This window comes from Balaenoptera borealis (assembly GCF_965194805.1).
Source record: "Balaenoptera borealis genome assembly, chromosome: 17".
NCBI classification, from domain to species: domain Eukaryota; kingdom Metazoa; phylum Chordata; class Mammalia; order Artiodactyla; family Balaenopteridae; genus Balaenoptera; species Balaenoptera borealis.
In genome coordinates this window covers 14,520,131-14,547,978 of record NC_138876.1, presented here as the reverse complement: position 1 = coordinate 14,547,978, position 27,848 = coordinate 14,520,131, and the positions used below count along the sequence as shown (strand labels likewise).

Genomic DNA, 27,848 nt, shown 5'->3' with positions numbered 1-27,848 from the left:
TCCTCTCCTATTGAATTCCTTAGTCAGAAAGTTGAGTAGTTTCCTTTTTGAGAGCTATGGAGAGGAAAGTTTGAGCTGTGGTTGGCCTCACCTCACCTCGTGTTATGGTGCACTCTCACTCTGTAAATTTCCAACCATTCCCACACCTCCAGATTTTCTTTCTTCCCCAGACTGTAAAAACCTGAAGGTTGGCTTGGTTTCTACACATGATGGAATGTGTGGAAATAATTGCTTGCTGTACTCTCCTATTTGCTAAGCTCTCCCATCCACATTGGGATGTCACTTTTTGAAATAGTAAATGAGTCATATTTTAGTTTTTAAAACAGAATACGTATAGTACCTAAATACTGCCTGGGTTTTTCTAGATGCTTGAGAATAATCTTTGTGTTGATTCTATTTTTTCTTTTCTTTTCTTTTTCTTTTTTTTTTTTTTTTTAAACCTTTGGAGCAGAGGCATGGGTTAGGTTTCAATGACCTAATAGGTATGAAAATGACTACTACAGGAAAAACCGAAGTGGAGTCACTCGATCAGATTTTAAAATTAGACTAGCACTTTATCATATATCTTTGATCATTGAAAAGAATTAAGACTAGTTTAATTCTAGGCAAAGATAACAATTCATGGCAGAAGTAGAACAGGCTTTAGGATCGTTTTTGAAACATCAGGTCCTTTTTAAAAGACATAAAAGTTTGTCTTTGCCTAAGCAGAAAGGAGCTTTTATTAGGTTGGTGATTAACAGGTGAAACCAATTTGATTATTCCAGAGAAGATTTTTTAATTATCCAGACCTATTTCTCCCTCTTCCTGTACTTTACACCTGAAACTAAATGTGCGTTCTGTATAAATGTAAAGTGTTATTTGTGTGTAGCAGCACTGTCCAATAAAAATATAATGTGAGCCGCATGCGTAATTTAAAATTTTCCACTATCCTCATTACAAAAGGTAAGAAAAAAGAGGAGGAATTAATTTTAGTAATATATTATTTAATCTAATGTGTCTAAAATATTATCTCGACTTGTAATCGTTATGAAAATTGAGTTATTTTTATACTTACGTTCTTTTCTCAGTCCTGACTAACCTCATTTCATATGCTTAATAGCTACAGTGGGAAATGGCAGAGGGCATTTCACTTTTCAGTGACTATCAGAGGAGGGCAAAAAATTGTAATGGTAGTTAGATCGTTTAGTTTTGCAGCTTTTTAGCCATTTTGGTGAATATTCACATTGAAACATTGAACCAGTTGGTAAAACAAGATAATACTATCTATTGATTTCTTTTCCTTTTTTTTTTTTTGTACTTGTCAGTCCTTTACCACTGGCATGATTGGTATTTTAGGTTTTTCCCAAAATTGTTTAACCCCCTTAAAATCACTTACTTCTCCAGAGCCTATTAATATTTGCCTCTTTTCGAAATGTCACATCCTAATTTGACTCCATACCTACAGTACTTCCATATTTTGTAACTGATGTGGTAAATTAGTTTCTTGCTAGTGTTGAGCAAGCTAGAGAGGCTAAGCCTCTTAACTTCAGCCAGAATATACTGGTTGCTGTAAACAATTAGGCCTGTCAGCAGTTGACCTTGGAAATGCTAATTTGCTTATCCCTGGGTTCTGCTTCAGGCACTGCCTTTCCCTCTGTGGGTGGGAGTTATGAACCCAGTTTGGAGAAGAACTAGAGGCCCTTGGGGCAAGCTCCAAACGGATGTGCTTCTTGCTTCACTTCTGCATGTGACCAAGTTGCAAGAGGCATTCCTTGCATGAATTTCTTTGAAGACCTTTTAAAGTCGGCACTTATGCCTAGACAGAAATTGAGAGGAAGCTTCATTGACATTTGGATCTACCCTTCCCCTGCATTCTAGCACCATCTGCCATAATGAGGTGGATTAAAAATGATTCCATTACTATTTCATTATATCCCTTGATGGGATTTTACTTATGATAACTAACCTAGCTTTCTTTTTAATCCCTCCCGGTTAATTGGTCCATTTTTTATGGCTAAATAATATTCCACCCTTTGGATATACCACATTTTGTATATGCATTCATCAGTTGATAGACGCTGGATTGTTATTATTAATAAATTATTTTTTGGATATTATTAAGAAATGCTACTCTGAACAATTGTGTACAAATTGGAATCTCATTGTGGTTTTGATTTGCATTTCCCTAATGGACAATGATGTGAAGCTTCTTTTCATGTGCTTACTGGACATTTGTGTATCTTCTTTGGAGAAATGTCTATTCAGATCCTTTGCCCATTTTCGAATTGAGTTATTTCTGTTTTTGAGTTATAAGAGTCTTTATATATTCTAGATACAAGTCCATTATCAAATATATGATTTGTAATTTTTTCCCCTTCTGTGAGTTGTCTTTTTACTTTCTTGCTAGTGTTCTTTGAAGCATAGAAGTTTTTTATTTGAGGAAGTCCAGTCATCTGTTTTTCCTTTTGTTCCCTCTGTTTTTGATGTCATACCTAAGAATCCATTGCCAAATCTGACGTCATGCAAATTTATTCCTAATTTTTTCCTAGGAGTTTTATAGCTCTAGCTATTATATTTAGATCATTTTGAATTAATTTTGTATATGGTTTGAGTTAGTGGTCCAATTTCATTCTTTTTCATGTGGCTGTGCAGTTGTCCCAGCACCATTCCTTCCCCACTGAATAGTCTTGGTACCTCCTTGTTGAAAATCAGATGACCATTGACACACAAGTTTATCTTTGGACTCTCCATTAATTTTATTCCATTGATAGAATTCTGTATGCCTATCCTTATGCCTGTACCACACTGTCTTGTAGCTGTTGCTTTGTAGTAAGTTTTGAAGTTGAGAAGTATAGTCCTCCAACTTTGCTCTTCTTTTTAAAAATTGTTTTGGGTCTTTGGGGTCTCTTGTAATTCTGTATGAATTTTAGGATCAGCCTATCAGTTTCTAAAAAGAAGCCAGCTGGGATTCTGATGAGATTGCATTTATTTAGATCTTATTTAATTTCTTTCAACAATGTTTTCGGAATATTAGTTGTACATTTCTTCTGTTAATTTATTCTAAAACATTTTATTCTTTTTGATGCAATTGTAAATGGAATTATTTTCTTAATTTCGTTTTCATATTGTTCATTGCAAGTGTATAAAAATACAATTGAGTTTTGTGTTTTGAGCTTGTATCCTGCAACCTTGCTGAACTCGTGTGTGTGTGTGTGTGTGTGTTTATTTTTTTTAGTGGATTCCTTAGGATTTTCTTTATGCAAGGTCATGTCATCTGTGAATAGAGATAGTTTTATTTTTTCCTTTCCAATCTATTTGCTTTTTATTTCTGTTTCTTGCCTGGCGCTAGAACCTGCAGTAAGTTATTTACTTAATACTGAATACAAGTGGCAGGAACAGACATCCTTATCTTGTTCCTGATCTTAGGGCAAAAGCGTTCAGTCTTTCATCATTAAGTGTAATGTTCTCTGGAGAGCCCTGCAGTGTCCTTGCAGCACCCTCTATTGAGAAAGCTTAACATTACGCTCACTGTAAGGAGAAGTGCTTAAAACAATTTCATTCATTATCACAGAGCATGTATAAAAAGATAAATTTTGAGCTGAGAGGCAATAAATTGATTAACTGGCACAGCACACAAATAAGCAAGCGGAATAAAGCTTTAGAAGTGCTGTGATAGAAACCTGTGTGCAGGAATCAATGGCGGCATCATGGAGTTAATAGTAGATTCTAGCTGAGGACCGTTAGGAGAAATTTCATGCAGAAGATGATGACAAAAGATGAATAGTGCCTCCTATAGAATGGGAGAGGGTATCTCTGAGGAAAGCAAAGGTGAGAAGTAGTCCAAAGAACTTGGTATCAAGATCTGTGATGGATCTGGGGTTTTTACCCTACTTGGACGCTATCAAGTTAGCCTGCCACAGTTTCATGGATGCTGGCGGAAGACAGGAGACTCCTAGGTAAGAGACAAAGGCCTTTCTTGTTGTACATCAAGCCATGTGAGTATTATGGTCCTGTAGGTTCACTCCCAATCCGAGTCCTTACAGGGGTGATATGGAAGAGCCCAGGGCAATACTGCGGTGGCCTTGGGTTGGAGCTGAGGAACCTTGAGCTTGGGGAACCCAGATTTTTATAATGGGCAGTAAACCTGCCTGACTTTTGCTCTGGAGGAAGACATTATCTTTATTATACTGCCCTCTGCTTTGGAGGGAGACACTATCTAGTCTTCCAAAGCTTTGTTCATTATGCAGACATCCTTGAAAAGATAGTCTGGAACAAAAGGGCAATTCATGCTTCTGCAAGATGTGCAGAGATGTGTGAGACCCATGAGGAATTGTTTCCCAATGCCTGGCAGATTCAGGGAGATACAAGTAGTTCAGATTGAAGATTATCTTCAGTTTGGGCCTTTCTAAGATTTTTACCACCATGTGTTATAGCTTTAGTACTATTACATCGAGAAGATGTAGTACATCTCACAGTATAGTAATAAGGCCTTGGTTACTGCCAGGTTCCTTTCATCTTTCCGTTTCTTCTTTCCCTTTTTTCCCTATTGGGCAGCAAAATACTTTGGTTGGCTAGGCGGAATAATTTAGGACTTGAAGGACCAGTTCTGGAATCAAGTAAACTGGGCTCAGACTCAGCTATGCTAGTTAATTACATAGTGACTTTAGGTTTTGGTTTCCTCATCTGTAAAATAGGGGATAATATTGTAAAATAGGAACTAATATCTAATGAATATTTAATTGTGTGCCCACAAACATCTCCCTTATTCCCACCTTATTTAGGGTTGATGTGAGAATTGAATAATGTGTTTAAAATGCTCTCCACAATGCTTGGCACATAACACTCACATTTTATTGGTCAATTACCTTTTTTTTTTTTTAATTAATTAATTTATTTATTTTTGGCTGTGTTGGGTCTTCGTTTCTGTGCAAGGGCTTTCTCCAGTTGTGGCGAGCGGGGGCCACTCTTCATCGCGGTGCGCGGGCCTCTCACTGTCGCGGCCTCTCCCGTTGCGGAGCACAGGCTCCAGACGCGCAGGCTCAGTAGTTGTGGCTCATGGGCTTAGTTGCTCTGCGGCATGTGGGATCCTCCCAGACCAGGGCTCGAACCCGTGTCCCCTGCACTGGCAGGCAGATTCTTAACCACTGCGCCACCAGGGAAGCCCAATTACCTTTTTTTATTAAACACATACTAACTCTTATTTTTATTTATTTATTTATTTCTTACTATCAGCTATAGTTTTTATTCAGTCTCCAAAGAGTCCAAAGAGCTATTTTTATTAGATCTTTTTTTTTTTTTTAAACTGAGGTATAGTTGATTTACAACGTGTTAGTTTTGGGTCAATTACTTTTTGACCAATACAAATAACAACAAAAAAATGTTTTTGTTAGTAGTTATTTGGGCCCTTTGCAGAATAGAAAGATGGATCCTTTGGAGCTCTTGGTTGAGAATTAGTATTGTATAAAACTAGTATTGTACAAATTTAGTATTGTAGAAATAGCCCTGAGTTAAAAATGCAAGTTCTCTTATCTACTAGCTGTGTAAGTTTGAACCAGTTACTTCACTTCTTTGAGCTTCCTTTTCTTTGTGTGTAAAATATGGCCAATATCTCCTTTTCACGGTTGTTCCTAGTTCGAAACAGTTTATATTCTTTGTCATGCCGGATTTACTTCTCACCTTGGCTGGTCAGCCTGTAAACACTTACTTTGACTATAAAGAGAATGAGTGAAAAAATGACTTTAAAGTATATACCTTCCTATTGGGATGGAGAATGGCACTGAGAGCCTGTGTTGAGTGAGGGCCAAGTGTGGTTGTGAGGGGGAGGGGGAGAGGGAGTATGGGCATTACCTTCTTAGTAGGAAAAAAGTGACATCTATGATGGTTTCGGAAGCAGAAATGTGTTCTAGTTTCAGAAAAATTAGTATGGGATTTAATTTCAAGCAAAAAGGATCAGAGCTCCTTTGGGACAGACTAAAATAGACATTTAAACCAGTTACAAAGAAAGATTATGTAATCTGTTACCTAGAGGATGCAGTTTTTGTTAGTGCTCTCTACTCCCTTAGAATGGAGCCTTCCAGAGTCCTTAGGTAGTTTTGGAGTTTGTTGAATTTGAAAGAATTACTCTATATCTGCCTTATCTTTCCAAAGAGCACTATGCACTTGTGTTTAGATACTTACTAATTGGGAAGCGAAATACCAATGCTAGTCCGGTAACGAATCCTACCAGATTCACATATCAAATTCCTATAATACCCAGAAGGCTTCTCATAGACCCAGATGGGTGTCAGAGATTACCATGCAGGTCTAAGAGATGTTTCACATGCTCAACTGTGAAGCACTTTCTTTTCTTTACTGTTTTATTTTTTGGTTAACTGATTGTATGTTCCATTAATTTACCTCTCATTCAGGTATTTAACGAATGTTTGCATTTTCACTCCAATGATACTGTTTTTGCTTCTCATCCTTACCATTCTTGGCAATATCACCGGTGGGGGAACCTCTCAAAACATAATCAAAATCCTTCACATAATCTGTCCCTCACATTTTAGTACAGTTATAGCACAAGTGGAGCAGATGACTGCCATGTGAATAGGGATTTCAATATACTTTTGTTCTATATTTATTTAATGCTTTTAATTGGTCACAATTGAGCACCATGGGAGTAGATTTCTCAAAAGAACCTTCAGAAAATATATTTGCCCAGATTTGAATTTATCAGTTACAGTTAAACAGGTGACTGATTTAACTTCTCTTTTTCATTAAGAGTACATTTTAACTCTGGATCTGGAAAAGAAATGAGGTTTTAAGGGATAGGACAGGCACTCATACATTTATTAGAGGTATTGAGTATTTCTCATGTGCTGTATAACTGCTCTCCAATGATGGCCCCCAGCAAGTCTTCCCATCGTTGTGCTTGCATGCTATTCCTCGTATCAAGAGATGGAGCTTACTGGGGTAATTTGTTAAGGAGCAAGAGATGAAATTGGTACCAGGAGTAGAGTTTAAACCCACGTTGGCATATGCCCTTATTGCTGTAAAACAAACTACCTTGAAACTTAATGTGTTAAAACTGTAAACTTTCTTTTGTTAATGTCTCACGATTCAGTGGGTTGACTGAACTGGGCTGGGAGGTTCTTCCACTCCATGTGAGGTCAGTTAAGATGGCAGCCATTTGGGGGCTCGACCGGGTTAGAATTTGCAAGGTGGCTCCCATAACATGGCTGGCAGTTGGTGCTGACTGTTGACTGGATGCTCAACTGGAGTTATTGACCAGAGCATTAGGGTTCTCCTTCATGTAGCCTCTCCACATGGTTTGGGTTTCTCCCAGCACAGTAGCCGTTCCCAGGGGAAGGAAGCAGAAGCTGCCAGACCTGTTAAGATGTGGGCTCAGAAGTTCCAGAACATCACTTCTACTGTGTCTAATTAGTCAAGAGCAGTCACAGGACCAGCCTCAATTTATGGATAGAGAAAATAACCTCTACCTCTCAGTTAGGGGGTAGCATTCATGTGAGGACCAAAAGGATTAATACTTCCTGTGCTAGGTGTTGGCAGTATAGCAGTGACTAAAATAGACATGGCATTTGTGTACTGAGCAGAGGCTGGAGAGAATAGGAAAGGGCCAGAACAGGAATAGAAGGCTCTCATAAGTCAAATTAAAGAGTTTGGACTTTATCTTTCGGGCAGTGAGAAGCTATTAAAAAGTTTTTTAAATCGGAATAAGATAATTTGTATTTTGCATTAATTCTCTGGCTATAATGTGGGAAATGGCTTCCTAGGAATGAGCCTAGAGGTAGACCAACCAGTCAGGAGGCTGTTGCGGTCCCAGGCATTAGATAGTAGTGACTTGGACTAGGAAGGTGGCGTGGGGTCTGGGCAGATTCGTAAGAGACAAAGGAGGGATAATTGATGAAATTCAGTGATCTACTGAATATGGAGATTAAGGGAAAGGAAGGAGTCAACAGTGATACTCAAGTTTCTGACTGAAGCATCCCCATTAAGAAAGGCCCGGTTTCCTAGCCTGGTGGCCATTATTTTGCTATTGCTGTGGGAACAACTTACCACAAACTTAGTGGCTTAAAACAACACAAATTTATTATCTTACAGAGCTGGAGGTTAGAAGTCTGAAATGGGTCTCCCTGGGCTAAAATCCAGGTGTTGGAAGGGCTGTGTTCCTTAGTGGAGGCTGTAGGGGAGAATCATTTTCTTGTCTTTTTCAGTTTCTAGAGGCTCCTCACATTCCTTCCATCTTCCAGGTTAGCAATGGCCAGTCAGGTCTTTCTCATCCCGCATCACTGTGACATTGACTCTCCTGCTTTTCTCTTTCACTAATAGGGGCCCCTGTGATTATATTAGGTGCACCCAGAGTAACCCAGGATAATGTATCTCCCCATCTCAAGGTCCGTTGATTAGTAACCTTAATTCTCTCTTTGCACGTAACATACATACTGACAGGTTCTGGGGATTAGGAAATGGACATCTTTGGGGGGCTGTTATTCTGCCTCTGACAAATGGGAACTGGAAGACAAATTTTGGGGGGGAAATGAATTCAGTTTTAGACATGTCTCCAAGTGGAGATGACCAATAAGCAGTTGGTCTTTGAGTTCAAGGTAAAGGTAGGATTTGGAAGTAGCCTACATGTGGGATTTGAAGCTGTGAAATACATATTTGTTTCTGAGAACATGTTAAATGAAAAGAGGGCCTGGGCCAGCATTCTGGGGGGGTTGGTGCGGACAGAGGAGATTGAGGAGGAGCTACTGGAGGGTAGGAGCAAACCTAGCAGGATTTGGTTTCAAGGAGGTTGTTGTATCTTTGCCTGGAAAGGATCCTTAAACATCTTTTTTAACCTACTTCTATTACAGATCAGGAAACTGAGGCCCAGAGAGAGGAAATAACTTGTCTAAGATAGTTGAACTAGTTGACAATTTGCTTCTTGATTCCTGCTTCAGTATGTTTGCCACACTGCAACCTGAGTCTGTTTAATCTTTTTATTTTGAAGATGGTGTTGAGAAAAGATTTCGCCTGTGTGTGTGTGTGTGTGTGTGTGTATGTGTTGCGTTGGGATTCTGAATACCAAGAGAGAAAGTTGCAGTAATAATGTTATCTAGCTAATGCCTTAATTATAATGCAAGTAAATTCTTTATACCAAATAACAACAGTTAAGAATTATTTTTTTAATCATGTAGACTTTTCTCAGTGTAGCTTCACCTCTTTTGGCTGTCTCTCTTTCACCTCATTTTGTGTGTACGTGCTCGCTCTCTCTAAATAAACTTTTTATTTTGGAATAATTTCAGGTTTACAAAAAGTTGCAGATAGCGCAGAGAGTTCCCATATACACTCACCCAGGTCTCCCAGTTGTTAAGATCTTACATTTCCATGGTACGTTTGTCAAAACTAAGAAACAACATTGGTACATTACTATTGACTAAACCAAATAGGAAATTCCAGACTTTCTGGATTTCACTAATGTCTTTTTTCAAGACATTGTCCAGGATCCAGTCCTGGCTATCATATTGCATTTAGTCACCATTTGCATTTAGTCACCATCTCCTTAGTCACTTCTTAATCTGTTTCTTTTTTTTTTTTTTTCCATTTTTTCTTGGTTTTTATAACCTTGACAATTTTGAGGAATCCTGGTTAGATTTTCTGTAGAATGTCCCTCAATTTGGGTTTGTCATGATTAGATCTGGGTTATGTGTTTTTGGCAAGAAGACCACAGAAGTCTAGTGCCCTTCTCATCACATGATACCAGGGGATACATGTCATCAACATGATTTACTGGTGATACTGACCTTCATCACCTGGCCCCAGTAGTGTTTATCAGGTTTCTTTACTGCAAAGTTACTTTTTTTTTTTCTCCTTCTACATACTGTTTTTTGGAAGCAAGTCTAACTCTGCCCACACTCAAGCGGGGAGAGTTAAGCTCCACCTCCTAGAGGGACAAGTAGCAACCTAAATTATTTGGAATTCTCTTATAAAGAATTGTATTTTCCCTGTCCCAGCCCCCAAATCAGCTGTTTCTCCAAGGAGTTCTGGTTCCTTTTATCAGAAAATGGTATTTAGAAACTAAGATCTGGGCTCTGGGTATGCTTGTTGCTACCAGAATGTCACTGCTTCTAGGTCCTTTCAGCAGCAGAGTTAGGAAGTATATGTATATATACTAACATATGTGTACACACATAACTGTCATTATTTCTGCATCTGTCCATCTGCATTTATATTAAGGTAACCATGTGTTCATACTGATGTCTTCAACTCTAACCTAGTACCACATGCTTAAATTGTAGTAGTCTTCTTCCCTTGTTTATCTGTAACTTCCTTCTTCAATGTTAAGAGATCTGGTTCCCACTATCCACCACCGTTTACTTATTTGTTTACCCCAATATACATGTAAAGCTGTTTCCGAATTATTAACCCATACCTCCATGATGGACAGCTTCATCAGCTAGCATACAATGCTTATGTACAGTTCTTTTTGTCTTTAGTATTAACAGTTTTCAGTCAAAACACCGTTCAAGGTTACTTGGGTCAGCTCCTTTTTCCCCCCACTTCCTTCAGTGAGCTTATTATGTCAAACATCTGTAATACAGTAAAATTCCTTTGTCATAGTCTACATTCCATCCCAGGATCCTTCCGATCCCTGATTGTTGCTTTGTTGTTGTTCTTGTTGTTTTTGTATGCATTAAGGTTTTGTGAGTTAAATTCATATAGGTTTTGACACTGCAGTCTCTGTCTGAAAATGTGTACTATACTGAAGACATGTTTGCTGACAGCATTGTTGGAAGTGTTATTCCGAGACCAGGACTACGAATGAGACCATAGTCACGTTTATAGGTCAGCAGCCAGGGTTAATGAATCTACCGTGTTCAGAGGTCAGGAATAGCCCATATATCAGGAGCCCTCAGTAGTCACAGGTTTGGAGGTGGTAGGGTTTAGAGGATTAGGCATATCTCAAATACAAGGTAAAGAGTTATGTTATGTCATTGAATCAGGACACAGATATTGGAACTTAAAGTGATGGCAAGTGGAATCTACATGAAAGGACCATATTAGGTGTATGTGGTACACAGCCAACAGGAGCAGCGCTGTGGTAGCTGCAGTGAGTTCTGAAATGGAAAAAATGCTTGGAGATTGTAAGTACTTGAAGGGAGACATTCTTTCTCTTTGAAACCTATACAGAAATGTTTCTCAAACTGTAGTCCTCAGCAGGCTGTCTTAGAAACAACTGGGATGCTTATTCAAAATTGCAGAATTGGAGCTTCTGGAAGCAGAGCACAGGAATCTGTATTTTAAAAAAGCATCCCAAGCAATTCTGATACATCCTGAAGTTTGAGAACCTCTCCTCCTGTAGTGAGGGTGAGATGCCTTGCACAAAGTAGCTGTATACTTGTGTTTACAAAGTGAATTGCAGATGAGTTCTGATGCCTTCTGATCAGAGAGCCAACTTGGCAAGTAATGTTAATAGAAATACCTAATGCATATTGAGTGTTCATTCTGTGCTAAGTGCTTTTAGAAGATTAGCTCATTTAATTTGTATGGAGAAGATACTATTATTATCCTCTTAACAGAAGATTGATAAAATTAAGGTTTAGAAAGTTTGAATAACCTCCCCAAGATGACAAATAATTCTTAAGTGGTAGATTCAGAATTCAAACCCAGGCATTCTGCCTCCAGAGTCCATGTTGTTAATGATGTTTGAAATCTCTGCTTTTAGGAGTTCATGCCAGCCATCCCCATAGTTTCAGAGATAAATTAACCCATCTAAGAAAGAATAAGAGACTGTTAAAGTCACACTGCCATTTTGGTGCTTCAACAACTAAAAGTTTGCATGTGTTCATATTTTGCTGTTCATATTCGGCTCTCAAGGAAGCGGTGTTAGAGTTATATTCCTGAATCCTGAGAAGAGGCATGTATCCTAAAACAATTTTAAAACTGTTTAAAAATACTTAAAATAATTTGACAATGTCACATGAATGTAAAAGTACAGTACATAGAGCATAAGAGTAAGATCACAGATGTATAGACTCTTAGACCTGAAATGGACTTTCAGGTCATGAACTCCCTCTTATAGTGAGGGAACTGAGACCCAGAAAGATGAAGTTATTAACTCAAAGTCTCTGAGCAAATTATCGACAGCCCCAATTGTCCTGATTCAGTTCAAGACCATCTCCTCTTTCATTCTGTTTCTTGAGTATCTTTGTGAAACAATTAAAAATTTTATAACTAGAATTATTTTTCAAGTCCATTCCATTTAGATGAACCTAATTAAAAGTTGCACAGGTGTTCACTGGGGGTGACAATTTGTGGCTGAAATTAGAAGCAAATCTAGTAAATTTGCAAGGAATGTTGGATGCAGTTGCAAAAATAGATGTGAATAAATTACTGCGATATTTAAGTAGAAAAGTTTGTTTTAAAACAAAGGCTTTTGTAGAATGCGTTATTTATGGGATCTTACATTCAGTTCTGGTCTTCTAGCTTAATAAAGGGCCAAAAATAATTCAGGAGTATAAAAACAGGAAAACAGCTGGCTGAGTTATAGATTTGTTGAAAACATGGATTTGAAGTAACATTTCCTTTTTTGTCTTAAAATTCTTTGAATTCAGAAAGAATCTCAGAGAAAAGCAATTTATCATTTTAACTTTAAAACATACATTAGAACAATGCATCTCAAATTTTACCAGGCTTCAGCATCACCTGGAGGACTTGCTGGTCCCCTCCTCAGAGTTTCCAATTCAGTTGTCTGGTGTCAGACCTGAGAGTTTGCATTTCTGACAAGTTCCGGGGAGATGTTGATGCTGATGTCAGGCAACCACTCTTTGAGAACACTGAAGTCAAGAAAATGATTTACAATAAAAAGCAATCATACTCTGGTGAGGTAATTACAGACTAAAAGCTGGTCTCTTTGTTGTCTGTTACATAAAAGATTTCTGTTGATTCATGTTTCTATCTTTTACTAGTAAAACCGTAACGATGACACTGAGAGACATTATAATGTTATGAGGTCCCTTCTGAGTCACTGTGATAAAATTAAATTATATTAAATGTGGTTTAAATTATATGGTTAAATGTACTTTTTTGGTTATATAGTTGTCTGAAAATTAGGAATCTGTGTGTGGAGTATATTAAGGGAATACTTTAGTCACTCCATATGCTCACCAACACTTGGCCTGGGTACTCTTTAGCCATTCTGTTAGATACGCAGTGGTATCTTACAGTGTTTTAATTTGCATTTCCCGGGTGACTGATACTGTTAAGTGCCTTTTTGTGTGCTTATTTGGTGTTCATCTCTGGTGAAGCGTCTATTCAAATCTTGTTTCCAGTTGTTTGGGGCTATTTTTTATTTTTTATTTTTTTTGAGTTTTGAGAATTCTTTTTATATTCTGAATACAGTTCTTTATCACATATATGATTTGTGGTACCTTCTCCCAGTCTGGGCTCTTAACAGATTATTTTGAAGAGCAGAAGTTTTACATTTTGATGGCGTCCAGTTTATCAATTTGCTGTCGTATGGATCGTGCTTTTGGTTTTTTATCTAAGAAATCTTTGCCTAACCCAAGTTCCCAAAGATTTTCTGTATAATTTTTCTAGAAGGTTTATCATTTTACATTTTACATTTAAGTCTGTGATCCATTCTGACTAAATTTTTGTATATGGTGTAAGGTAGGGGGTATAGATCAAAGTTTCTGTTCCTGGTTTTTTTCTTTTTGCATATGATAGCCAGTTGTCCCAGCATCATTTCTTGAAAAGACTATCCTTTCTCCACTGAATTGCATTTGCTTCTTTGTCAGGTCAGTTGTCCATATATGTTGTATGTTTGTACTTCTGGACTCTGTTTTATTCTATTGGTCTATCTTTATCCCAGTACCATGCTATCTGGATTACTAAAGCTTTATAACAAGTCTGGAAATTGGATAGTGTTAGTCCTCCAACTTTGTCGTTTTCAAGGTTCTTTTGGCTATTCTAGGTCCTTTGCATTTCCATATAGATTTTAGAATTAGTTTGTCAATTTCTACAAAAGGTCTGCTGAGATTTTGATTGATATTGTGTGCCCTGCAGCCTGGAAACTCCCTCAAGATAGTAAGATGGGCCAATTATAGGTCTCACCTCATATGGTTCCAATCACTCTCCTTCCTTCTTCCTTGCATAAGTCTGTTGTCTTGCAAACCACTTTTCATTTATTTTTATTTTGAATTTTTTGGGTGTTTCAGGCAGGAGAATAAATTTGGTTCCCATTATTCTGTCTTGTTCAGAAGTGGAAATACTATGGTAGACTTTTGATAAACAAGAGTAACGTCACTTGTACTTGAGAATTTGTTAACAACATGGGAAAAGGATTAGAGGGGAAAAGATACTGGAAAAGGAAATCATTAAGGAAGCAAACCAATAATATGAGAAAGAAACAATAAAGATTGAAATTAAGGCAGCTGTAGTTGGAAAGGAGATAATAGTTGACTTGAGCAGGCAGAATTGATCGAACTAGGGAACTAGTTAAATGTATTATGTGCTAAAGAGAGGAGTCAAGATGACTTCAGGGATTAGGTCTTGTATATGGTTTATTTGTGTTTGGATGCAGAGACTGAGTGCCTGTATGTGGGATGTGATTGATTGGACCCTCCCATTTTATAAATACTACTGCAGTGTTCCAGAGCCACTTAGTTACTCATTTAATATTAATAGTTCTTTATTTCTTACTTTGCAGTTCACTGTAATTGTCATCCAGAAACCGATACATTAGTGGGAGATACTTCCCATTACAGAAGTAGTTTACTTCATCCAGCAAAGAGTTCTCTGAGACATTTCTAGTCAGTTTTAGGTGTTTATAGATTATTATTTCTTTGATAAAGAGGCTTTTTTTTGAACTCTTGAATTTTATTTTTTATACAGCAGGTTCTTATTAGTTATCCATTTTATACACATCAGTGTATACATGTCAATCCCAATCTCCCAATTCATCCCACCATCACCACTCCCGCCACTTTCCCCCCTTGGGGTCCATACGTCTGTTCTCTACATCTGTAGGCTTTTAAAGAAGGCAAGACAGAAACAGTATTTGGAGTCATTACTGATTTAAGTCAGGCAAAGTGAAAATAAAACATCTTAGAAATGACGAGATAAGTAATGAGAAAAATAAGAATGACCTTATAAAATCTCTGAGACATCTTTTCAGGATCTTGTACTACGTGGAGGTACAAACATAAGGAAAAATGCTGATTAGATGGGACAGTTACTATAATGCTTGTAGTAAATTATGATAGACTTATTTTCTGGAGCTGTCAGTGATTTAAGATTGATTTGCCATTGTTTTCATGAAATCAAATATATGTTACTTCCCAAAAATAATTAACATAGAAATTATCCTCCAACAGATAGGAATGTGGAATACAGTTGTTCCCTCCTTTTGTGATTGTGGCCCTTCCACTCTTAAGGAAATGTTTCTCAGAACAAAATACTTCTCATTTAGACCAACACTTGAGAGTTAGGTAAATGACAGAGATGACAGTCCCTGTCACCATAGGTCTTATGATCTAATAAACTTCTTATCATATCTCCTTGAACTTAAATTTATAGTTTTTGAGGACTTAATTTCTGTTTAATTAAAGTGTTCCTTAATTAACTTTCTATTTTGAAGTAGGCTGACCCCATTTGTAATTTTTTTCTTGGTTTAAATTTATTTGAAATGAGTACGGTGATATGCTGGCCTAAGGTAGTTGCTATTCATTAACCTTATTTTGAGTAGCCATCTCATTTTATGAACTTACTTGATGGTTTTGTTCTTGATCATCCTAGTTTCTCTCCACTCCCCCATCCCCTGTTTTGTTGTTGTTTGGTTTTGTTTGTTTGTTTGTTTGTTTTTGACCAGAGCAACTGCCCTGATACAGTAGGGATGCTTTCTGCATAGATCTTAGGAAGGCATTCAGCAAAGTCTTATGACATGGAAATGGGTTATGCCAAAAGGATGATGATTACTGATGATAACTGCAGTTAGGGGAATGGACTCTGTTATTTAATCGACTCTGATTTGCATCTTCCCTCTGCAGCTTGTTATTTGTATGATGTTGCTTCAAGGTACTTAACCTCTCTGAGCCCATTTTTTTCTTCCATCAAAGGAATGACAGTGTCTTATCCACAGTTATTGCAAGGATTGAATGAAATGATGCATGTAAATTGCTTAGCATAATGTCTGACACATAGTAAATGCTCAGTAAATGTTAGCTATTATTTTATTTAACTTCTTGGAAAAAAAACTAAGGTAAGGTTGTCAAATTTATGGATCACAGAAAATAGGGGAAGCTACCTGATATTTAGATGACATTTTGAAATTCAGAAAGACCTCCGCCTCCTGAATAAAATGGAGTAACAGCTTTCAGAAACATGAAATTTGACAATCTTAAGTTTTGAATCTTAAATTGAAAAATTCAATGGTACTAATATAGGAAGGGAGAGGTCTGGCTTAATAGCAGTTCCTGTTGAGTTTTTTGTTTTGTTTTGTTTTGTTTTGTTTTTAATTGACAAGGTCAACCCAGGATCAGAGTGGTACACATGTAATAATAGTATTATCATAGTCTTAATTGGTTAGCCTGTGGCTGTAATTATTGTTTTTTTATTCTGGAGTCCATCTTTAAAAAGGGACACTGGTACATGAAGCATGTTTAAATGAAGGCAGGAACTTGAAGGAACTTGATGATCATTATTTTGATGAAGCAGAGACTCGCAGAGTAGGAGATACTTAATAGCCACCTTCAATAGTCCTTCACATCTTTGAAGGGCTGTGAGCTGGAAAAGTTGACTCTGTGTGGCCCAGCAGGTGGCTCTTCTGTAGCTCTGGAGTTGAGGGCGGGGGTTCAAGTTCTACTGACACTGAGGCATGACTTCAGTCAGTGGCATCACTTAACTTCTCTGAGCCTCAATTTCCTCAACCGTATAAAACAGAAAGTAAAATAACTACACAGAGGTTATGAGGTGTAAATGAGTGAATATGTGTGGAAGAGCAATTCAGATTTATTGTTGTCATTGCCTAGAATTATTCTAGGGAGGCCCTGAATCAGCTCTCTCTTTGGACCAACTCTAATAATTAGAACTGCTCAGCAGAGGAATAAGCTTTCCCATAATACCAAGAGCCAAACAAAGGCCACATAGTTATATCGGGGCTTTTTAGAAATTTTTGTGTAGAGTGGAAATTTGTAAGAGTTCCTTGAGGGAAGATACAGTGTTTATCTTGTTCACTGCTCTCTCCAGGGCACCCAACACAGCGCCAGGCACATGGTCTGTGTTTCGTAGGTATTTGTTCAATGAGTGAATGGAAGTTCCCCCATTAACACTCATATTGTATTCTTTGTTTAGCATTACTCTTTTCTTGTATTTAATATGTTTGTGTTCTTTTCCCAGAAGTTTTTGTTTGCCTTTATGTTATTTTAGAATGGATATTTTGACACTAAACTGAAGCAGCCACTCATGGTTCTTTCTATTCAGGCACGTTTACTGGCGACTAGGGCACAGGGAGAATACTGATATGATTTTCAATGTCAGGCATTGTGAGATTTGTCTTTCTCCAAGTATGGCCATTTTAAGTTTCTTATTTCTCTGCTTCTGTGAGTATCTTAATTTCTGTAGACCTTTTTAAGAGAGGATGCCTTATACATAGAATATTTCCATGGGATTGCATTCCCAAGCACCTCATAACAATGATTGTCTCTGGGGAGAGAATTTGGGGATTGGAGACACCACATTATTGTCCTGTTTGAATTTTTCAACCATGTGCTTAATTACTTTCTTAACTATATGCTCTATTACTTTGCAAAAGTGAGGTGACTCGATGACTCCATAATTCAATAGATACTGGACCATTTGAATAAGCTTTTCAGAGAATTTACGCTTATATCTCTTTGCTAAGTTCTTCATTGGGCAGTTTGTCTTTTTCTTGCCCCACTGTGTTTCTTATTTTTTATTTTTTTTAATAGATACTAGCTTAAGTGAAATAGAAGGTTTGTATTGGGGAATATTGCAAAGTACACATAGTTAACAGTAAAATAGCCTTCTTTTATTTAGGGTCCACTATGTTTAAGACATCCTGTTGGGTGCTTTACCTACATTCTCATTTAATGTGTTCAATGTTCACATGAGGTTTAAGCCTCACTTCCTTTGGTCTTTGCTGCCATAAATTCATGCCAGAGCTTTGATGTTGAACCAGAAGTCAAAGCCAGGCTTTGTTTCTTAAGCCTCCTGGGCCTTCAGCCCTCCCACTGTAACTAAAACTTGGGCATAGTCAAGGATTTGAAAACCAGAGAGAAATGGTTGTCATTGAAATTAAATATGTTGGCTGGGATGCTGCTGTAAATACTGCTTGCTGCCTTGAATTCACTGTTTCTTTCCCGTCTGCCAGGGATTAGATAGGAACAAATGGACAGGAAAGGTATAGAAAAAGGATTTAAATCATGTAAAAGACAGACATGACCTTGAAGATCCGAGGGGCTTATAATAGCTAGCCAAAAGAGGTCTGTGGATATGTTTTACAATGATACATGCCCATAGCCTGAGATTCGTAGTGCTTTTGGTGACTGGTAGAGACTAGACTGTATCCAGAGATTGAGTTCTAAGTTTAATTCTTCATAGAATTTACTTCAATCAATATTTTGAGTTATACCTTTACCATGGTGGTTTATAGAATATTAACTACACATTCTAAGGAAATATCTATCTATATAATGAAAGATGGTCTCCATTGCTTTGGGGTAGAATTATTTAAGTCAGTCAGTCAGTCTCTTCTTCACTTTCTCTCACTCTTAAAAGAAGGTAATATTTAGGAGAATTTCTTTAGCCAGAGAACCGATTATTCATTACTCCATGACTTTTGCATGAAGTGCGTTTTACTTATTTCTATGCAGTAGTTCAGACACTACTGCACATGCCTTCCATGCTTCAGGGCAGACCTGAGGGCAGTTCCTAAGTCTACCATTTATTAACTGTGTGACTTGGGACAAATGATTTAGCCCTAGTGAGCATCGGTTTCCTTATCTTGAAATGATGTTTACTAATACCGACTTCACACTGTTGTGACAAAGGATGAGTAGTGTGTTCTTAGTGCCTGGCACGTAGTCAGTGTTCAGTGAAGATTTAATCTATGCCTTCTCTGTTCATCCCCAGGGTTTTTGTTTGACCGTTTAAACTGTAAATCAGCCTAGGTGGAGAGGACCGAGGGCATTTATTTAGACTCTGCACAAGCCAGTAAACATCTGATGCACGCTACCCTTCCAGACACATTCACCCCCTCACTTGTTAAACCTGTTAAACCTTCTGTGGGCAGGCTTAGCTGCTCCTTCTTGCTTCTAAGCATTTTCCCCTCTGCCTGGCCTGTAGTAAGTGCTCAGTAAGCATTTGCTAGGTAAGTGAGTTTCTGGACAGTAGTGTGTGGGTGGGTAGGATAGTGGATTGTTGACAAAGCTTCTCATAGAGCGTTGCAGTCTTGTGAGTTTAACTTCATCCTTTGGTCTCTAGTTAGTAGAAACAGCTGAGAGAGTTAAAGAGATGATCTTCACTTGATTCTTTTTGGTTCTAAGGGCAAAGTGCTTTCAGCATTTAGACTAACTACATTTGCAGAGTAGTTATCCATTCTGTAATAATTATAATGGCAGATAATATTTTGTCAGTGCATACTGTGGCCCAGGCCCTGTGCTGATCATTTTAGCTACATTTTCTCACTTAGTCATGTTGTGAGTTAGATACTGTTATTGCACCCATTATACAGAAGAGGAAACTGAGACTCAAGGTTACGTGCCAAAGACTACACAGCTAGCAAGTAACATAACCTAGATTTGAATGTAAATGGACTCCAGAGCTGGCTTTTTGAGTTACTGTATAATACAACTTCCCTCTTCTGTATGACTATGATAAGAAAATTGTATAGGGGGGTAAAGATGATTATAAAGGTCAATATTTCACAAAGATTTCCCCCATATTCACTGAGCTTATAAAAGAGCCAGTTGCTTCCTAGTTTGTGTCATAAACTGTTACACTCTTCACTATTATTTCTGGTGGGAGGCAGTTATGTAATGTGGATTCAATTTTAATTTTACCACACTAATATCTGTGTGGAGGAATAATGGTGACTAAAGTACAGAGTAGTGAGAAGTAAGCAAGTTTCTATTAAATATTGCTCAAGCAGTGAATAAGTCATTAAATTTGACTTCTGATGAATATATAATGATTGCTTAATACTAGGCTGCCAGGAAAAACACACACACACCCACTTACAGAGGAAGGTGTGTGTGTAATATATGTTGCTTGAGATAGTTGGAGCTATATTTTAAAAGAAGAAGGGGTTTTTTTCCACAGAGGGGGGGAGAGGCAATATGGTTTATACTGCCATTTATTTGAGTTCATCCAAAAAGAAGAAATTTCTTGCTTACAAAATATAGAAGAATCAAGTTTTAATTTGAAGAGTTTAGGAAATACTTATTCCCTGTTTCAGAAAGTAAAAATCTCCCTGTGTGCCACCTATTCTAGGAAATTTAAAACATAAATCAGGCGATTTCTGGCCTCCTCTCCTTCCTTCCTCCTTTCCAAAACGGACACATGTACTTTATGGCACTGAGAATTTATCAGATCCTTCTGAGTGTGTGATTCATGTGGAATTGGAGTCACAACCCCTGAAGAACACTAAATGACTGCTTTGCCTGAAAGGTTTGGTATATTACTAATAAAATGCATGGTGTTGAATTTATTCAGCTATATATAATTGGTATTGTTCCTGTTCAGACATGCCTATACATGACTTTGTAGAATAAAAAACACCTGCTTCTGTGGTTTTTGTTTGGTTAGGACAAAATTTCAGGAAACAACTTGACCATGGGCAAAACTGCAGTTGAATCAGGGACAGAAAGTTGGAGAGGATAAGTAGGTGAAATTTGTCTTGAGGGTGTGCCGCCTGAACACATACACCTGCACACGTGTCCTCGTTGTAAAGGTAAAGAGGTCTTATGGACCAAGAAGGCATGAAGCGTCTGGTCCTGTTCTGGAGCTTAGGGAGAATTCTGGAAAAGGACCCTGTGGCTGAAATCATAGGCAACAGCAGAGCAAAGGAAAAAGACATCCAGTAGTGTAGAGAGGGAGCCTAGAGATAAAGCTGGGATGGACATGCTAGGGGAAGGAGGAGGGTAGATGTCTTCATCTTCATGTTTGTTTCACTGAAGGCAGTTCTACTGAAGACTTGAAGGACGTTGAGGGAACTTATTTGGCTCTGGGTCCTGTGTGCTCCCGGACCTGCTTCAGCTGTGCTTCCCAAACCTTAGGGCTAGGCCTCAGGGAAGAGAATTTATTTCTCTCCAGTGCATGGCTTAGGCTGCTCTTTAGGACAGCTGTGGCTTGGGAGGGGCCTTAGAATAGTTGGTCAAGAAGCTGCATCTCTTAGTGGCATCAGTTATTTTCCATTCTTGCTGAACTGGTTGCTGGTATGGAAGGAAAGCTTGACTGGTCTGTTGACCGTGCCCATCTGGACTTGGGGAAGCCAAGATAAAGAATCTTCTTTATCCCCATTTTTTAACTAGTGGCCAAGAAAGTGGCATTATGTGGAGCAAATAAGGTGGGAATAGACACTAGACAATCTTGGAACTCACCCTGGATAAACTCTCATGAGTCTGAACTGTGCTACATAAGAATTACCATATTGTTAAAGGCTTAACTACCTATTGATACCTTGTTTAGCCACAGGGGACCTGAAATTTGTCTCACCTGAGTCTGCCTACATCTGTAAAAATAGCTAGTCTCCTCCCTTCCTCTCCTCTCTCAGCCCTCTCTCTTCTCCCTCATTTTGCCCCAGTCTTTCACTTTTGAGACAACCCGCATTGATTGCTAGTTTCCATGTAATTGTTTTGCTTTCGTACGTGTTCCTGCCTCAGCCATTATCTTCCTCTCATTGAAGTCTCATGAATTTTAAGTTGAATTTGATTGCAACACTAAATCACCCATTTCTGCTTAATGTTCTTTATGTAACAGGTACCTTTAATGCCTTATTCAACACTTCAAAATGAAAGAATAGTAATAGTTCTAATATTGCTGTTAGTGCGTTCTGACGTTGAATAACTGATGACCTGTCTAATGATTAGCGTGGCTGCCTAGATTGCATAATTACAGGTTTGTTTGACTTTAGGAGAATCATATGCAGGCCAACTGCATCCATTCAGATACTTCTTATGTTAGATAAATATCAGAGCACTTTAGTCTAAAAAGAGGTCCTCCTTCAGCGGTTATCATTCTTTAGTTTTCTAGGGCTTGCCAATGCACAGGAAAAAAGAAAATGAAACAGAGACCATCTTTAAAGAATGGGTTTAATTCTATGGCCCTTCCTGGTCTGAATAACACTCTGTAAGTTCTTCAGGCGCTATTAGCAGTCCACAGTGTTTGGGACAGTGCTGAGCAGGATTGCTGGGTACAGACGAGGCAGATTTGCCACGGTACTGGCCTACTTACAGAGACAGTTATAATTTTTTAATATGAATCAAAGATTATCTGTGCCCTCTGGACTTAATTTGCTGGGGCAGGGGTTAGGGGGACGTATTTCAGCTAGTTATTGAACTGACTTCTTGGAGCAGTTTCTTAATCAGAGTGCCAGATGTGTCACACCGGTCTCACTGAGTCTCCGAGCTCTCCCCAGGAGACCTCCCCACATACTTATTGGCTTGTAAATGAATGTTCAAGTGTATCACTTCGGTTCATTTGATTAACACAAACAAGGGTTGATTGTAATAAATTAATGCTCATTGAATGGCACATTGAAGAAACAAGAATATTCCTAGACTCTCAGACCCCGCTTGGCCAGGGGAGGACAGTCAAAGACACGGATAGTAGAAATGGTTTTGACACTGGGCTCCACTCAGAAGTACCTCTGCGTGTGAAGCCGTCCAGGGCTCTTCCCTTGCCCTGAAACAGTTCTCTGCTGCTGCCCTTGCGTGGCTGCTACTTCCATCTCTGTTGTTGCTGGTGCTCTTGGCCTGGTACAGGTTGACTTAACAGCTGCTAGAGCTGACTTAGTTATTCTCCTAGCATTGCATTCAGTGGGTGACTTGGTTACTTTTATAGCCCCTCCAATTAGCCTTGCTGATGGGAAAGATCACTCTCTTCACCAATGTTAAAACTTAGCAGTCTTCTAAAAGGGGAAGATCATTTTCTTTTTGTTATCGCTTTCCTCTACTAAGGAATTTGGGAAAGCTTTTCCCGGACTGGGCCCGATCGCATTTGAGTGGCGTTGGCCAGTGTCCTACTTGGAACAGACCACCAGGAGCTGGGATGAAGCTCAGGGCCATGACTTTCCCCCCAGTCGTCCCCCCCCACCCCAAGGGTTTGTTCCCTGGATATCCATGGAGGAGTTGGAGGTGCTGGTCCTTCTCACGTTGAAGCACCTTTTAGCGCAGGAGGCTAGTATACATACTTTGCAGCTAGAAGGTCTGAGTTGGAGGCCTAGCTCAGCCACTCACTACCGTTGTGTCCTTGAGCAGGTTACTTCAGCTGCTTGGTGTTTCGGTTTTCTCATATATAAAGTGGAGCTAAAACTACCTTTCTCTTAATGCTGCTGTGAGGTTTAATGTAAACACGGTATGCTAAGTAGTCTTGGCTCATAATAAAGTGCTTACTAATTGTTAGGTACAGCTATTATTATTATGTATATATATTTTATCATTGAAGTTACTTTTTGGCTTGCAGAGGTGTGCTACAGTAGTATTTGCCTCTCTGAGATTGTCATTCTGTGAATTTTAACATCATTTTTGTCATCTCCCCCCCCCCTCCACTCAGCGCTGGTGCCAACCTTTTTCCTGTGGAAAAATCACACTGAAAATAGAATAGGCAAATAAGTTTATATTACATGTCTTCTTTACATTTTAATTCAATTGAATATCAGAGGCAGGACAATTTTTAGTTTGGTGAAAGTTTAATTTTCAAATTTATTATATGATGGCCATATAAGAATATTGAAGGAAGAGTTGCTATAGTTCTTTGTTGGAGCCATCATTCTTGCCCTCAAATGGATTAAAGTCTGTTTGGAAAAATGAGACAAATTCATATAAGAGAACAAGATTGTTTATGGTTCAAAGTGCCAAAGTATCAAGTATAGTTGTTAAGATAAATTAAGTGAGATCCTTCTAGGCTGGTAGAGTTTAAAAGCAGGTAGGGCCTGAGCTCAGCCCTTGAAGGGTGTGTAGGATTTGGTTGGTGTGGATTTTTAGGAAGGGCTTTCCCTGTGAGAGTGGGAGAATTTTGGTAGCGGGGTTATATACTGTGGAGTGAAGGAGCAGGGAACGTCTAGCTGGTCAGTCTCTCTGCACCTCCCCAGCGCCCCAGCCACTTTTTAGTCAACAGACAACTCCCTGTTTTAGGTGTTTATCCTCTTTTCCTCCTGAGTTCCTCAGGGCTTTATTTAGCCTCTTTGATGCAACACTATGCTCTTTCCCCACCTCAGTTCTTTAGTGGAACAGGACACATTCCCTGTGCCTTCCTTTGCCTGGTATTTCTGAAACATGAACACAAATAACATACTTAGAAAGAGGCTTTATTGTAATAATAAGGGAGACAGGGGTTAACAACTGCTTGATATGGATGTTCTCATGACCTCTCTTCCAGTTGCCATTGTGGGAGTCTCTTGTCTTCCGTCTCTAGTCTCTCCAAGCCCTTTTCCCCAGCAGATGAAAACACTGGCTTGAGCCTGAAGTTATCTGACTGAGCATCACTTCCAGGTGTGGTGCGGTGCGGTGTGGCTCTCGGTTCTTCTCGGGAGTAGCTTCCTGCTCTCCTCTGGTGTTTTCCCTTTGTCGCCTCAGGCCGCACTATTCATCACTTAGGTTCTTTAGCTTGTCCCAACATTCTTGGGCCCTGGAGCCTTAGCTGAGGCTGCATGTCCACAGTTGGCCTCCTCAGGCACTTCCCTTAGGCTTCATGCCATCAAATACTGACAGCCATCGCTCACGTTCTCCTTTGCAGGGAAGGTCTCCTTGGCCTTGTATTTAAAATTGTTATCTGGTTCAAGTCTTGCTGTTGTCTATGGGACCTTGATAATGAGAACCCTCATCCTGCTTACTTTGAAAACTTTAATGTCGAAGGCATATTTCTAAGTGCTTTAAAAAATTAACTCATTTAATTCCAGAGGGAGGTTGCCAACATTATGTCAATTCCTACTGATTTAAGCCCCTGACAAATTTTTATTTCTCATACTTCAAAGACTTTTGCTGCTGATACATCCTTCAGTGAGTTTCTATTTAGGTTGAAGTTGCCACTAATTATTGTACTTTTGAAAAAGCAGTTTATGCTCTTAGTCTCTGCTCAGGTTACCAGCTTGACCCACTTTTTCAATGGTCCCAGTATCAGAATCCATTACACATAAAATATACTGATTCCACTAAGAAAAGGAAAAAAAAAAACACACACACGTCATCATTTCCTTTAACTAGATAAGGCTTGTGTGAAACCAGGGACCTATTTTTCTTTCTTTCTACTTTTTTTTTTTTAATTTTCTTTTTTTCATTATTTTAAATGGGAAAAAATTAAATTACAGGCCAACCCCAAACCCCTAACCAATTTATTGAAATGTAACTATATACAGTAAAATGCCTGTGTAAGTCACAACCCATCATTATTAGGATATAAATTGTTTAAAATTCTCTACCTGATCATCAAGCAATTAATAGGATTTTTAACAAACAGTTGTTGTATATATGGCAATAGATACACGTTGGTACCAGCAACAGCTAAGCAACATGTCTCTCTTTCATTGATGTTTGGACATTTTCAAACGGTCTAACAATATTATATGGAATATGACTTGAGATCTTTCTCATATACCGCTTTGTTAAAAATGTATTTAATTTGGGGAATATAAATACAAATTTTTCTTATATAAACACTGCCCCTTCCCACTCCTCAAAAAAAAAAAAAAAAAAAAAGCTTATATTGAGGTATATGTATATTCTGTGAAGTCTGGGTGTTACAAGCCAAGAGATAGTCTACCAGAAGCGTATTAACCCAGAAGATATTTTATGGAGTGTGCTTATAATTGACTATTGTAAAACTAAAGCATAATTTAGAAGTCCAGGAAAATCATTTTTTAAAAGCCAAATGTAAGTGGGTTTTATATTATTTCATGACTTAGAGATGAACTGTTGTATTGTTCTTCAGACTAGACAAGAAATACTGCCATTTGTCTGAGCTAAGTTATTTGAATGAAGAGTCTTTGAGTGTGTGCATCCCCAAATATGATTTAAGGACTCCAGTTTTATTTTCATTTCTTTCAGCTTTTTTAATGTTAACGTTTTTATTATCCTGTGTTCTCTATCTTTTCCTGATCTATTATTAAATTGTGTGTCTAGAGCTTAAAAAAAAAAGTTTAAAAACACTTTGAAGAATATTATCTTGCTTTTCCAATCTACTAGTCGCTTTCTATAGTCTCCTGTTCCCTGAGGGTCTTTTAATTTTTAAATATAGTAAGTATAGTTGTTTCATGCTCTGACTGATACCTGAAACATTTGGGGATCTGTTTCTGCTGATTTTTACTCTTTTTGGCTTGTTTTCTTGTGTTTTTCCTTGTAAGGTTTTTTGTTTTGTTTTTATTTTTTTTCCCCTGTAATCTACTCATTATCCTTAACAATCATTTGTAGGGTTATTTGAGGCCTCAGGTAAAAGTGTCTTTTCCAGAGGGGAGTACGTGTGGGTACTTTCATTGTGAGACCACCTCCCACCAACATCAGAGCTCAGGTTCCCAGCACCACTCAGGTGAGGGGAACCCAGGCTGCAAACCCAGGCTGTGGCTTGCTGATACAGTTTTTCAGAAACATGTTTGTTTTCTCTCTCTCTCTTCCCTTTGTTCTGCTCAGTGGCCAAGGCCAACCTCCCTGCAGCCTGGAGGAGCAGAGTGGGATTACTTCCGGTTCATCTTTATTCTGACGAGTGGGGACCCAGCTTACTGGGGGAGGGTATGCAACTTTGATGTCCTGCGTTCAGCTTCTCTTTTTTGGTTTTCCCTAATTTTGCCCTGGTTGTTTCTTACTATCTTGTGATTAAGGAGATTACTCTTTTTCCTATTTTATCCAATCATTTTACTTATTTATTTATTTTTATAAATTTATTTATTCATTTATTTCTGGCTGTGTTGGGTCTTAGTTGCTGCCTGCGGGCTTTCTCTAGTTGCGGTGAGCGGGGGGCTGCTCTTCACTGCGGTGTGCCAGCTTCTCATTGCGGTGGCTTCTCTTGTTGCGGAGCACGGGCTCTAGGTGCACGGGCTTCAGTAGTTGTGGCACGTGGGCTCAGTAGTTGTGGCTCACAGGCTCTAGAGCGCAGGCTCAGTAGTCGTGGCGCACGGGCTTAGTTGCTCTGCGGTATGTGGGATCTTCCCCGACTAGGTCCCGAACCCGTGTCCCCTGCATTGGCAGGCGGATTCTTAACCACTGAGCCACCAGGGAAGCCCTTCAGTCGTTTTAGTTGTCTTCAGTAGGAGGATTGGTCCACATAACCCAACCTACCGTTACTAGAAGTGGAAATCTTCCTTATTTGATCTTTAACAATACTACGAGGTTCATGTGCGGATATATAAGTGGGCTGCTTTAATGAATGAGGGAACTGAGGCTGAGAAAAGTATAGTGGTTGATTTAAGATTGTCCAGGTAGGTGGCACAGCCTGGAACTCCTGAGTCTGAGTCTACATTTCCACCTTTGAGACTTTTTCTACTGGGCGTCTTCTTCGAATTTTGAATGAAGCAGGCATATATTGAAGGCATTTTTAAAAATATGCAATACCTTTACAAAATCATTTAGATAGACCATTGACTGATAAATTATGTTGGTACAGCTTTTTCCAAATACGGCATTTTAAATGGAAAATGATCACTGCTTTCCTTTCTT

The 27,848-nt window shown here is 38.6% G+C and overlaps 1 protein-coding gene and 1 long non-coding RNA gene across 17 annotated transcripts in view; one reads left to right on the top strand and one right to left on the bottom strand.

The window, feature by feature from the left end:
* Positions 1–27,848, top strand: part of NSMCE2 (NSE2 (MMS21) homolog, SMC5-SMC6 complex SUMO ligase) — a 222,642-nt gene that overhangs the window by 20,502 nt on the left and 174,292 nt on the right. The gene's annotated exons all lie outside the window — the stretch shown is intronic.
* On the bottom strand, positions 392–27,848 carry LOC309614591. The gene is made up of 2 exons (XR_014236307.1): positions 5,150–27,848; positions 392–4,844 (listed from the first exon to the last, which is right to left on the bottom strand). It is a non-coding gene; the product is annotated as an uncharacterized lncRNA (long non-coding RNA).